Source organism: Anolis sagrei, chromosome 1 (assembly GCF_037176765.1).
Source record: "Anolis sagrei isolate rAnoSag1 chromosome 1, rAnoSag1.mat, whole genome shotgun sequence".
NCBI classification, from domain to species: Eukaryota; Metazoa; Chordata; class Lepidosauria; order Squamata; family Dactyloidae; genus Anolis; species Anolis sagrei.
The window spans coordinates 261,343,584-261,356,419 of record NC_090021.1 but is presented as its reverse complement, the minus strand read 5'-3'; the positions used below and the strand labels follow the sequence as shown (position 1 = coordinate 261,356,419).

Here is a 12,836-nt window from a genome sequence, read left to right as displayed (position 1 = left end):
TCATGCCACTTATGACCTCATCATATGGGGCTTTTGCTCTGTCCTAGGACAGTGCCAGGATGGAGCCCATCAGAGTCCATCATATGACCCAGGGTTACTCTCGGTGGGACCCTGTCCTGGCGCCATCCTTGCAGAGTCATAGGATGGAGCCCTGAGAGCACAAGTAGCTACCCTTGTTCTCATTAACTAAGCTGGGGACTCCATAGGGGGAACCCAGGAGGCAATGGTTTCTCCTGTGTGATGGGGAAGGGGGTGATGCGGGGCATTTAATGATGGCTTTCCCCATGCCCAATGGATTCTCCTGCTGTCCCCCAGCTTAAGGACCTCCATGTGATGAGGTCCTTATTTATTTATTTATTTATTTATTTACAGTATTTATGCCCTTCTCACCCCAAAGGGGACTCAGAGCATCTTTGCAGAATACACATATGGCAAACAGTCAATGCCAATTATATAGTAACAAGGACAAAACAACACAAGCAGAGATAAAGGCAGTTTCCCCATCTTATTTCTGGCATCTTGGAGGTTGTGCTCGACTGGCCATTGGGTGGGGGGGGGGTGCCGTCGCTCCATCTTCCATGCAGAGGAGCTTTCAATCAATCAATGTCCTTAAGGGCACCTTTATTAACTCCCTGCTAAAAACGGTACCTATTTTATCTACTTGCATTTCTGCTCTCAACCTGCTAGGTGGGCAGGTAAGCTGAGGCTAATGACGGGTGCTCACCACCACTTATATTACTTATCCAATAGTAAAAGGTTAGAAAATGTGTACACCCAAGATGTTCTGGAAGAAGGGGTTCAATAGCATCATTTTTATCACTTCTTTCTGCCTGTTGTGGTCACTGGAAAGGCTCTGCTGAGGGTCATATGAACCTTCTCAGTGCTGTTTCAGTGCAGTAGCATGAAAAATACAACAGAAAATATATTGGAGGGGCTTCATGGAAACAGGGACAGGAAGATTATCATCCACATTCTGTTTCCCTTAAGCATCTCAAAATGCTATACTTACTGTGTCTGTTTGATTAATGTATATTTATAGGCATCTCTCACTAGCAATTTTTGCCCATTCTGTATGACATGTATGTTCAAAATTATTCCATACTGGCAGTATTTTGAGAATGTAAATCAGACATTACTGCAAGTGTGATTACAAGTTGCCAGAATTCTCATTTTGGAAGAAAGGTGGGATATACACTCAAGAAATAAACAAACATTTAAATACCAGTAATAATAACAGTGATTTGTGCTATTAAAATTTTTACTTGAAATTTTTGAGTATCTGGAGGATTTTCAGAAAGGATCTGCTCCTGGAACATATTAAATGCTGTTAAAAGCAACATAATGTGAACAGAGACTAACCTCAGCACAAACATTTCTGTAAACTAGACTTGTTTCCTAAAATGTGATGTTTAGCAATATCATGGAGGCTCACTGTCATCACAGAAGTTTTTGGGATTAAGAACTTTTTATTTTGAAATTGTCCATGAAAAGCAAAGTACGATGAAACCTTGTGCTGTGTGCTCATTTTGAGTTATTGATAGTGATGCCAGAATGGCTTGTGCTTTTGTTGTAATTGTTCTCATATATCATATAAACAGAAAAAATTCCAGATTGACTGAACCATCTGGAGTCTGAAAAAAGTGCATCTAGAGTGGAAATAATAAGCCTATTGATTTTATCCTCCAGTGAAAGGGAGTAGTCTGTTACACGTACCTCATCCTCTGGTGAAGGGGAGTAGTCTGTTACATGCAAACCTTATCTTTTATGGCTGAAGGAGTACTGCAATGAAATTCACTGATTTGTTCATCTATTTTGTTTCTCAGAGAGTCAATGTTAGAAGTGAGTGGGCTGTTGTCTAAAAGATGATGATGAATCAAAGGGGAGCAAAGTAGGGCCCATTCCACATACTTACTTACTTACTTACTTACTTAGGCGATCCCTCGCTTTCCGAGGATGATTGTCTTCCAATATTCTCGTGGGTCCGTATGTGGCTGTGGAACCCTATTCTTGCTCTGCATCCTCTTCTGCAGTGAGGGCATTGGTTTCCAGGTGGAAGGCGGTCTCAGTCGGGGTTGGCTTGACGCGCCTTCCTCTTGGCACATTTCTCTTTTTCGCCCTCCACTCATGCCTCCTCAAATTCTGCAGCACTGCTGGTCACAGCTGACCTCCAGCTGGAGCGATCAAGGGCCAGGGCTTCCCAGTTCTCGGTGTCTATGCCAGAGTTTTTAAGGTTGGCTTTGAGCCCATCTTTAAATCTCTTTTCCTGCCCTCCAACATTCCGTTTTCCGTTCTTGAGTTCGGAGTAGAGCAGCTGCTTTGGGAGACGGTGGTCGGGCATCTGGACAACATGGCCAGTCCAGCGGAGTTGATGGCGGAGGACCATCACTTCAATGCTGGTGGTCTTTGCTTCTTCCAGCACGCTGACGTTTGTCCGCTTGTCTTCCCAAGAGATTTGCAGGATTTTCCGGAAGCAGCGCTGATGGAATCGTTCCAGGAGTTGCATGTGACGTCTGTAGACAGTCCACGTCTCACAGGCATAGAGCAGGGTTGGGAGGACAGTAGCTTTATAAACAAGCACCTTGGTATCCCTACGGATGTCCCGGTCCTCAAACACTCTCTGCTTCATTCGGAAAAATGCTGCGCTTGCAGAGCTCAGGCGGTGTTGTATTTCGGTGTCGATGTTGACTTTGGTGGAGAGGTAGCTGCCAAGGTAGCGGAAATGATCAACATTTTCTAATGTTACACCATTAAGCTGTATCGCTTGCATTAGAGAGGGGTTGGCTGGTGTCTGCTGGAAAAGCACCTTGGTTTTTTCAATGTTCAATGACAAGCCGAGCTTTTCGTATGCTTCTGCAAAGGTGTTTAGAGTGGCTTGTAGATCTTCTTCTGAATGTGCACAGATGACGTTGTCATCAGCATACTGGAGTTCTATAACAGATGTTGTTGTAACCTTGGCTTTGGCTTTCAGTCTGCTGAGGTTGAATAGCTTGCCATCTGTCCGATAGATGATTTCCACTCCGGTGGGAAGCTTCCCATCAACAAGGTGAAGTATCATAGCGATGAAGATGGAGAATAGAGTTGGGGCAATAACACATCCCTGTTTGACACCAGATTCCACCTTAAATGGGTCACTTTGGGAGCCACTGCTGTCCAAAACTGTTGCCATCATGTCATCATGGAGGAGCCGCAGGATGTTCACAAATTTGTTTGGGCACGCGATTTTTTGGAGGATGGTCCAGAGAGCGCTGCGATTCACTGTGTCGAATGCCTTTGCAAGGTCGATGAATGCAATGCACAGAGGTTGGTTTTGTTCTCTGCATTTTTCTTGAAGCTGTCGTGCAGTGAAGATCATGTCCACGGTTCCTCTGGAAGGGTGGAAGCCGTTCTGGGATTCTAGGAGGGTGTCTTCTGAGAGGGGCAGAAGGCGGTTTGCAAGGATTCTTGCGAGGATTTTCCCAGCGGAGGTTAGAAGGGAGATACCTCGATAGTTTCCGCAGTCTGTTCTTTCCCCTTTTTTGAAGAGGGTGATGATGGTGGATTCCTTGAAATCTGCTGGGATTTTCTCGGTCACCCACACTTTTTCTATGAGCTGGTGGAGTTGGTGTGTCAGCTCAGGTCCTCCCTCTTTAAAGATTTCAGCAGGGATCCCATCAGGTCCGCTGGCTTTGTTATTCTTTTGTTGGCTGATGGCATTGCTGACTTCTTCCAGACTAGGCAGTGCTGCAAGCTCATCCCTGGTTTGTTGCGGGATTTGTGAGAGGACCTCTTCGGCCACATTGGAGCTGCGGTTCAGGAGGCTTTGGTAGTGTTCTTTCCAACGTAATGCAATTGAGTTTTGGTCCTTCAGGAGTTTGGTTGCATCTGATGAGCGTAGAGGCTGTATGCCATGGTTTCTTGGTCCATAGATGACCTTTGTGGCTTTGAAGAATCCCTGAGCATCATGGGTATCTGCCAGGTGTTGGATTTCTTCAGCCTTCTTTGTCCACCACATGTTCTTGAGTTCTCTTGTCCTTCTTTGGACTTCAGCTTTTGCATTGGCGTAGATCTTTTTCTTAGCAGCACAGTTGATGTCTCTCTGCCATGTTTAGAAGGCTTTCCTTTTCTTGTCAATTAGCTGTTGGATCTCGATGTCATTTTTGTCAAACCAATCTTGATGTTTCTTGGTTTGATATCCAATGGTTTCTTCGCAGGCTGTGATGATGGAGGTCTTCAGTTTGTTCCAATGTTCCTCAACATTTTCGGGGTGTTCTGTGGGTAGATGGTTCTTGAGTGCTGTTGGGAGATGGGATCATCTGGAGGGCTCCTGAAGGGCTTAGGTGTTCATTTTGCGCCTTGTCTTTCTTCCTTGGAGCCTGCGCTTGGGGGCGATCTTGAGAGCCATTGTTGATCGGATTAGCCTGTGGTCGGTCCAGCAGTCGTCAGCACCTGTCATGGCTCTTGTGAGGAGCACGTCACGGCAGTCTCTGGTACGTGTGATTACATAGTCTAAGAGGTGCCAATGCTTTGACCGGGGGTGCATCCATGATGTCTTGAACTTGTTTTTCTAGCAGAAGAGCATGTTGGTGATGACAAGGTTGTGTTCCGCACATTTGGTGAGAAGCAGGATGCCGTTTGAGTTGCTGTTTCCAACCCCGTCTTTTCCGATGGTCCCTGGCCACAGGTCGAAGTCATGCCCGACTCTTGCATTGAAGTCCCCCAGGAGGATGATTTTGTCCTCCTTAGGTATTCCCGATAGGACGGTGTCCAGCTGACAGTAGAATTTCTCCTTGATGTCTTCATCAGCATCTAGCGTTGGTGCATAGGCACTTATGATGGTTGCCTGTTGGTTTTTGGCAAGATCAATTCAGAGGGTTGAGAGTCATTTGTTGATGCCAGTGGGTGCTTCGGTTAGATGTTTTACCAGATCATTCCTGATAGCAAAGCCAACTCCGTGCAGTCTTTGGTCTTCTTCAGGCAGTCCCTTCCAGAAGAAGGGGTAGCCTCCTTTTTCTTCCTTCAGCTGTCCTCCTGCTCGCCGGGTCTCTTGAAGGCTGCTATGTCAATGTTAAAGCCTCCCAGCTCCCTTGCAATGATGGCAGTTCTGCGTTCAGGACATTCACTGTCACTGTTGTCCATCAGTATCCGTACATTCCATGTACCGAAGTTCATATTTCTTTTTTGGCCTCAGGGTGGTGACCCCACTGGATGTGGCAGTCCATTCAGGGATGAGAGAGGCAGACTATGTTTAGGGCACCTTTTCTAGCCCCCTCCCCATGTGGGGTGAGCAGAGTGGGTCCTCAATACTCAGACCTTGAGGTAGAATGACTGAGTCTGTACCCACCACCCATGTGCCAGTCTGTGACTAGGGGCTTCCAGATTTCACAGTCCTGCCCCCGTCGCCACTCGCTGATCGCCATGGGACTTTGGTTGGTTGGTTTTTATTTTCTTTGGAAGACGCCTGTGTGTGGGTTTTTTTAATGTGTGGAGGTCAGTGCACAACTGATCAACACACAGTCTTCACAGAGTGAGGTTCGACTGGTGGTGTAGTTTAACACAATGACCGTGGCTTCTCAGTCTGTTGCAGCCTTCTTCTGCCTTCACAGCCGTTGTAACATGTGCCATGTTATCCTCTGCCTGCTCCGCCGTTGAGGTCTTTGGGTCTTCGGACTGTGCTTGGTCTGGAGCCTCCCCCGCGGCCACTCCTGGGAGTGCACGACTCCAGTTGTTGTACCTACAGGTTCATCGGAGCACGCAAGCCCCTCACCACGACAAGGTGACAGTCCATCTAGGGGGGCATTCCGCATAGGCAGCCACTCATGTGCATAAGCAAGAAATCTCATTTTTGTTTATTTTCCTAATCCCATTACCCTCTTCCAGCACCTCTTTCTAGTGTTGCTCTATTTTCCTTTTTAAAAGAAGTCTGTTTCCAAGATGTCCCAAAATAAGTATTTTCCTTCCAATAAAGCCTTGACAGCCTATGAGTTGTTTTTGCTTTCCATTTTGCAAAATCATGGGGCAAGATATTGTTGGTGTATTATACCAGTGCACCTATAGCAGCATAGAGAGTGACTGAAGGAAAAAATCCTTGCACTGGCAAGCTAGGATGTTCAAAGCCAGTAAATATAATCTACCATTCCCTGCCATTGTTGTGTGACCATAAAAACATACAACTACTATAAAGTTGACACAATTACAGCCTTAGATTGTAGCCCTAATGGGGCTGAAGGACAAAATGAGCCAAGCAACTACAAACAAGATCCACATATCTAGAGTTAAAAAGGAAACTTTGCAGACCATTGATCAATTAACAGCCAGCTTAAACTCCAATCCTCCTTTGGATACTTTGCTTTAGTAGGAGTGGGAGGAAGCACATGGATACAAATGAAGTTTCATCACATGGAAACCAAAGTCTGTAATCTGATCTATGCAAATAATTGTATAATGATTAGAGTACTAGATTTAGATTGTGAGAAGAAGGTTCTAATCCCAACCCATATATGAAAGTCAATGGAGAAACATTCGTACAATACCACCATAGTACTATATTCCACATTATAATAATATAATAAAACTTTATTTATACCCCACTCCCCAGGGAGACTTGGTGCGGCTTACATGAGGCCATGCCCATCAATACAGTACATACATTATAATAAAAACACATGACAATACCAGAAAAAAATACATAAAAAGCAAAGAAATAAAATAAACAACGCAGACAATATAAAACAAGCAATTAAAAACAGAACGTTAACTGATATGCATGCATTCTTTGGAATCCTGATAATTGGCCATTTTGGAAGGAGCATTTAAAGTTCTTGACTCAAGTCCCTCACTGAACTACAAACCCCAGTATTAGTAGAATGCTGCCATAGCAATTGAAGTGCCATATAACACCGTATTAGTGTAGTACAATCAGGCTCTAAGTGATCTGGGGTAGTCACTCTCCCTCAACCTAACATGGCTCAAATAGCAGTTATGATTATAGAAAGGAGAAAGAAAACAATATATTCTGGCTTGATCTCTGCAAGTATATTCATTATATGCAACAAACCAATGAACATGTTATAACTATATGGGACCCATGGCTCATACATGTTCTTCTATGCCTTCAGTTTGTTTTGAATTTATGTATATGTGGCATGGGTTTTCTTAGCAAGATTTGTTCAGGGAGTTTTTTTTTTCTTTGCTTTCCTCCAAGGCTGAAAAATGCAACTTGCCCAAGATCACCCAGTGGGTTTCTATGGCTAGTCTCCAGGATCATAATCCAATGCTCAACCCACTACACTACACTGGATGTTTAATTATAACTCAGAAAATTGTGCATTTCAGTCTCAGATGTTTTCAGAAATGGTGGTGACTAACTCTCCTGTTGAATTACATGTGATGTAGCAGCACCGAACTAATAATTACACAATCTTTTGATGCCTGTGTTAAAGGTCAATTAACTTCATTTAGGTATTCTTAATATGTATCAATTAACTCAGCTGTTTCTTTTCAATGTATGCAGCAGTGACCCATCAGGTTCAGCTCATTGATTTTGTTTCCGAGAACAAATGATAGACATAAATCCAGTTTTGAAGCGACATGGTCAAATATGAGTTCTCATCTGATCGTATTTTTAAAATTGCCCTAAAATGGAAACACCCTTTTGAAAACGAACAAGAACAGTGACTGAATAGGTTCCCTTTGATTTAGTGAATTTACTCGAATGAGAACTAATCATTGTATTAAATGGTTCATCTGAAAAGAAATGAAAATACACAATGGGTGGAACTTTGACTAAGGAATTTATTAAAACCCTCTCCCACACAAATGCCATTTTGCCAGCATTGGAGCCAGCACAACATGAGAGCTTTCCCGTGTTGATGAGGAAGCATTCCAGGGAGCTTCCTCACCAGTTGTGAGTGGGGCCTCCACCAGAACTTGAGGGATGTTGTGTGGTAGGCTGTGTGTCCATCCATCCCTCAACTGGCTGACAAGCATCCTAGGATGCTGAAATTGGTGTGAAGAGGTCCTTAGTAGTGATTGTGAATACAGTTATCTACCCATAGTTGTGTCATATTTAGGATCATTGCATAGTCACATTTTTTTTTATCATAACCCCCCGCCGCAGGCAACCATTTTGCCAACTATCAGTGCATAGTTGAATGATATTTCTATCAGGCTGAAAAAACAGTAGGGATGAGGACAAACACAAATCATAAAACTTGGAAGAATACTGACTGACTTTTCAGTCAGTATTCTTTTCCTATTGGAACTGACTTTTCCTATTGGAAAACCAGACTTCTGAGTTTCTTATCTAAATCTGAAAACTGCCCTTGATGGTAAAGTGTCTAATTCTATCAAATGAGGCATTGGCATCTTTCTGGTCATTTGCATTTTCAAGTCAAAATTGGTATCATTTAAACAGCACAGGAATTTTTGAATTGCTGGACATCATAAAAGTTTGGATTTTTTTTAAAATGCTAAAGTATCAATAAGCCTGTGACAAAGGAATGTTTCTTCAGCTTGTTTCTCCGGAATTTTGCAAATCACAAGCATCATTTAGCTCAGGGGTCCTCAAACTAAGGCCCGGGGGCCGGATGCGGCCCTCCAAGGTCTTTTACCCGGCCCTTACTCAGGGTCAACTTAAGTCTGAAATGACTTGAAAGCACACAACAACAATAACAACAATGTATTGTCGAAGGCTTTCATGGCTGGAATCACTAGGTTCTTGTGGGTTTTTTCGGGCTATAGAGCCATGTTCTAGAGGCATTTCTCCTGATGTTTCGCCTGCATCTATGGCAAGCATCCTCAGATGCACACCTCTGAGGATGCTTGCCATAGATGCAGGTGAAACGTCAGGAGAAATGCCTCTAGAACATGGCTCTATAGCCCGAAAAAACCCACAAGAACCTAATAACAACAATCATCAGCCAAAAGTAGGCTCACACTTCCTATTGAAATACTAATACGTTTATATTTGTTAAAATTGTTCTTCATTTTAATTATTGTATTGTTTTTAAGTGGTTTTGTACCACAAATAAGATATGTGCAGTGTGCATAGGAATTAATTCATTTTTTTTTCAAATTATAATCTGGCCCTCCAACAGTTTGAGGGACTGTGACCTGGCCCTTCGTTTAAAAAGTTTGAGGACCCCTGATTTAGCTAGTCAAATCTTTGTGTTACTGGCAACTTGTTAACGACTATTTTATAAAGGAAAAGAGAACTTTATTAATATGAATAAGAAAGGAAGAATAATTACTACAAAATAACGCATTGTTAATTAAAAACAACTTTAAGACAGGGGAACTGGGTAGGATGTATGAAAGAAGAAAGAATTAAGCAACAATACAAACACCATAAAGTAGATGGAAGTCAATTTTTATGTATTATGCTTTTTGCTTTTGTTTGTCTCTTTTTTCTTTTTTCTTTCTTTTTCTTTTTTTCTTGATATTCACTAGCATGATTGTGTCTGTATAAGAAAACTGCTAATAAAAATTATTTAAAAACAATATCTGTGTTACTGCTGAAATGTAGCCAGCATTGCATTTAGGGGAAAAATTATCAGTTCATAGAATCATAGAATCATAGAATCATAGAATCATAGAATCATAGAATCAAAGAGTTGGAAGAGACCTCATGGGCCATCCAGTCCAACCCCCTGCCAAGAAGCAGGAATATTGCATTCAAATCACCCCTGACAGATGGCCATCCAGCCTCTGTTTAAAAGCTTCCAAAGAAGGAGCCTCCACCACATTCCGGGGCAGAGAGTTCCACTGCTGAACGGCTCTCACAGTCAGGAAGTTCTTCCTAATGTTCAGATGGAATCTCCTCTCTTGTAGTTTGAAGCCATTGTTCCGCGTCCTAGTCTCCAAGGAAGCAGAAAACAAGCTTGCTCCCTCCTCCCTGTGGCTTCCTCTCACATATTTATACATGGCTATCATATCTTCTCTCAGCCTTCTCTTCTTCAGGCTAAACATGCCCAGTTCCCTAAGCCGCTCCTCATAGGCTTGTTCTCCAGACCCTTGATCATTTTAGTCGCCCTCCTCTGGACACATTCCAGCTTGTCAATATCTCTCTTGAACTGTGGTGCCCAGAATTGGACACAATATTCCAGATGTGATCTAACTAAAGCAGAATAGAGGGGTAGCATTACTTCCTTAGATCTAGACACTATGCTCCTATTGATGCAGGCCAAAATCCCATTGGCTTTTTTTGCCGCCACATCACATTGTTGGCTCATGTTTAACTTGTTGTCCACGAGGACTCCAAGATCTTTTTCACACGTACTGCTCTCGAGCCAGGCGTCCCCCATTCTGTATCTTTGCATTTCATTTTTTCTGCCAAAGTGGAGTATCTTGCATTTGTCACTGTTGAACTTCATTTTGTTAGTTTTGGCCCATCTCTCTAATCTGTCAAGATCGTTTTGAATTCTGCTCCTGTCCTCTGGAGTATTGGCTATCCCTCCCAATTTGGTGTCGTCTGCAAACTTGATGATCATGCCTTCTAACCCTTCATCTAAGTCATTAATAAAGATGTTGAACAGGACCGGGCCCAGGACGGAACCCTGAGGCACTCCACTTGTCACTTCTTTCCAAGATGAGGAGGAAGCATTAGTGAGCACTCTCTGTGTTCGTCCACTTAACCAATTACAGATCCACCTCACCGTAGTTTTGCCTAGCCCACATTGGACTAGTTTCCTTGCCAGAAGGTCATGGGGGACCTTGTCGAAGGCCTTACTGAAATCCAGGTACGCTACATCCACGGCATTCCCCGCATCTACCCAGCTTGTAACTCTATCGAAGAAAGAGATCAGATTAGTCTGGCATGACTTGTTTTTGATAAATCCATGTTGACTATTAGCGATGACTGCATTTGTTTCTAAGTGTTTGCAGACCGCTTCCTTAACAATCTTTTCCAAAATCTTGCCCGGTATCGACGTGAGGCTGACCGGACGGTAGTTGTTTGGGTCATCCTTTTTTCCCTTCTTGAAGATTGGGACCACATTGGCCCTCCTCCAATCTGCTGGAACTTCTCCCGTTCTCCAAGAACTCTCAAAGATGGTTGCCAATGGTTCCGAAATGACTTCCGCTAGTTCCTTCAATACTCTTGGGTGTAGTTGATCTGGCCCTGGGGACTTGAACTCATTAAGAGCGGCCAGGTATTCCTGGACGACTTCTTTCCCAATTTGGGGTTGGATGTCCTCCAATCCCTCATCCACTCCATCTTGCTGAGGTTGAAGACTCTCTTTTTGTGAGAAGACCGAGGCAAAGAAGGCATTAAGTAGTTCTGCCTTTTCCCTGTCCCCTGTCAGCATTGCCCCATCTTCTCCGCGAAGAGGTCCTATCGCCTCCTTGTTTTTCCTTTTTTTACTGACATAAGAATAGAAGCCCTTTTTATTGTTTTTAATGTCCCTGGCAAGCCTGAGCTCATTTTGTGCTTTAGCTTTGCGGACCTTTTCCCTACAGGTGTTGGCTAATTGTTTGAATTCTTCTTTGGTGATTTCTCCCTTTTTCCACTTCTTGTGCATGTGTCTTTTGTGTCTTAGCACAGTTAGAAGTTCTTTGGACATCCATTCTGGCTTCTTTGTACTTGTCCTATTTTTTCTCTTTGTTGGCACGGTTTGCAATTGCGTCTTGAGTATTTCACTCTTGAGAAATTCCCATCCATCCGTAACTCCCTTGTCTTTTAGTATCTGTGTCCACGGAATGCCGCTCAGCATTTCCTTCATTTTTTGGAAATCAGCTCTCCTAAAGTCCAAAATGCGGGTTTGACTTGTCTTAGTTTCGGCCTTCCTTTGTACCTCAAATTGCAGGAGCACATGGTCACTTGCCCCTAAGGATCCTACCACTTCGACCGCATCGATCAGGTCCTCCGCATTTGTTAGGATGAGATCAAGAGTAGCCAATCCCCTTGTTGCCTCTTCTACCTTCTGGACCATGAAATTGTCTGCAAGGCAAGCGAGGAATTTGTTGGACCTTGTACTCTTGGCCGAGTTTGTTTTCCAGCAAATATCGGGATAGTTGAAATCGCCCATGACTACTACATCTCTTTTCTGTGCCTGTTTGGTCAACTGTTGGCAGAAGACTTCATCAAGTTCTTCTTCCTGGCTTGGGGGTCTGTAGTAGACGCCTACAACGACATCTTTTTGAGTCCCAGTTCCCTTGATTCTTATCCAGATGATTTCAAGCTGGTTTCCCAGATTGCTGTCTTGAATCTCTTCTGCAGCATAAGAGCTTTTGACATATAAGGCTACTCCGCCTCCTCTCCCCTTTGTTCGGTTTCTGTGAAAGAGGTTATACCCCTCGATATCTACATTCCAGCAATAGGAGTCATCCCACCAGGTTTCAGTGATCCCTATGATATCATATTTGTGGTGTTGTGCTAAAAGTTGGAGTTCGTCTTGTTTATTTCCCATGCTCTGTGCATTAGTGTAAAGACATGTGAGCCCCTGGGATCTTCCCTTGAGCTGTTTAATTGGGATTATTGTGCTTTTGGTACTTGGTCCTTGTTGTGTTTGTGCAGCCCTCCGTTTAGCCTTCTGGCGATTCCCAGACATTATGGGTAAAGTAGTGTTCGCAAGGCTGTTGTCCCCCTCCCCCGGTGGACCTAGTTTAAAGTGCGTCTAATGAGGTTTGCGAGTCTGTGAGCAAAAAGGTGTTTTCCTACTTGTGTGAGATGCACCCCATCCCTTGCCAGTAGGCCATCCTCCTGGAAAAGCAGGCCATGGTCGAGGAAGCCAAAGCGTTCCTCCTGACACCATTTTCTAAGCCAGTCATTGACCTGTACTATTTTTCTGGCTCTTGTGGGTCCGTGTCTTACAACAGGGAGGAGGGATGAAAAGACCACCTGTACATTACATTCTTTTAGC

At 43.7% G+C, this 12,836-nt stretch overlaps 1 protein-coding gene across 4 annotated transcripts in view; it reads left to right on the top strand.

Annotated features, from left to right (window-relative positions):
• Nucleotides 1-12,836, top strand: part of ANO3 (anoctamin 3) — a 345,000-nt gene that overhangs the window by 310,878 nt on the left and 21,286 nt on the right. The window lies entirely within an intron of this gene.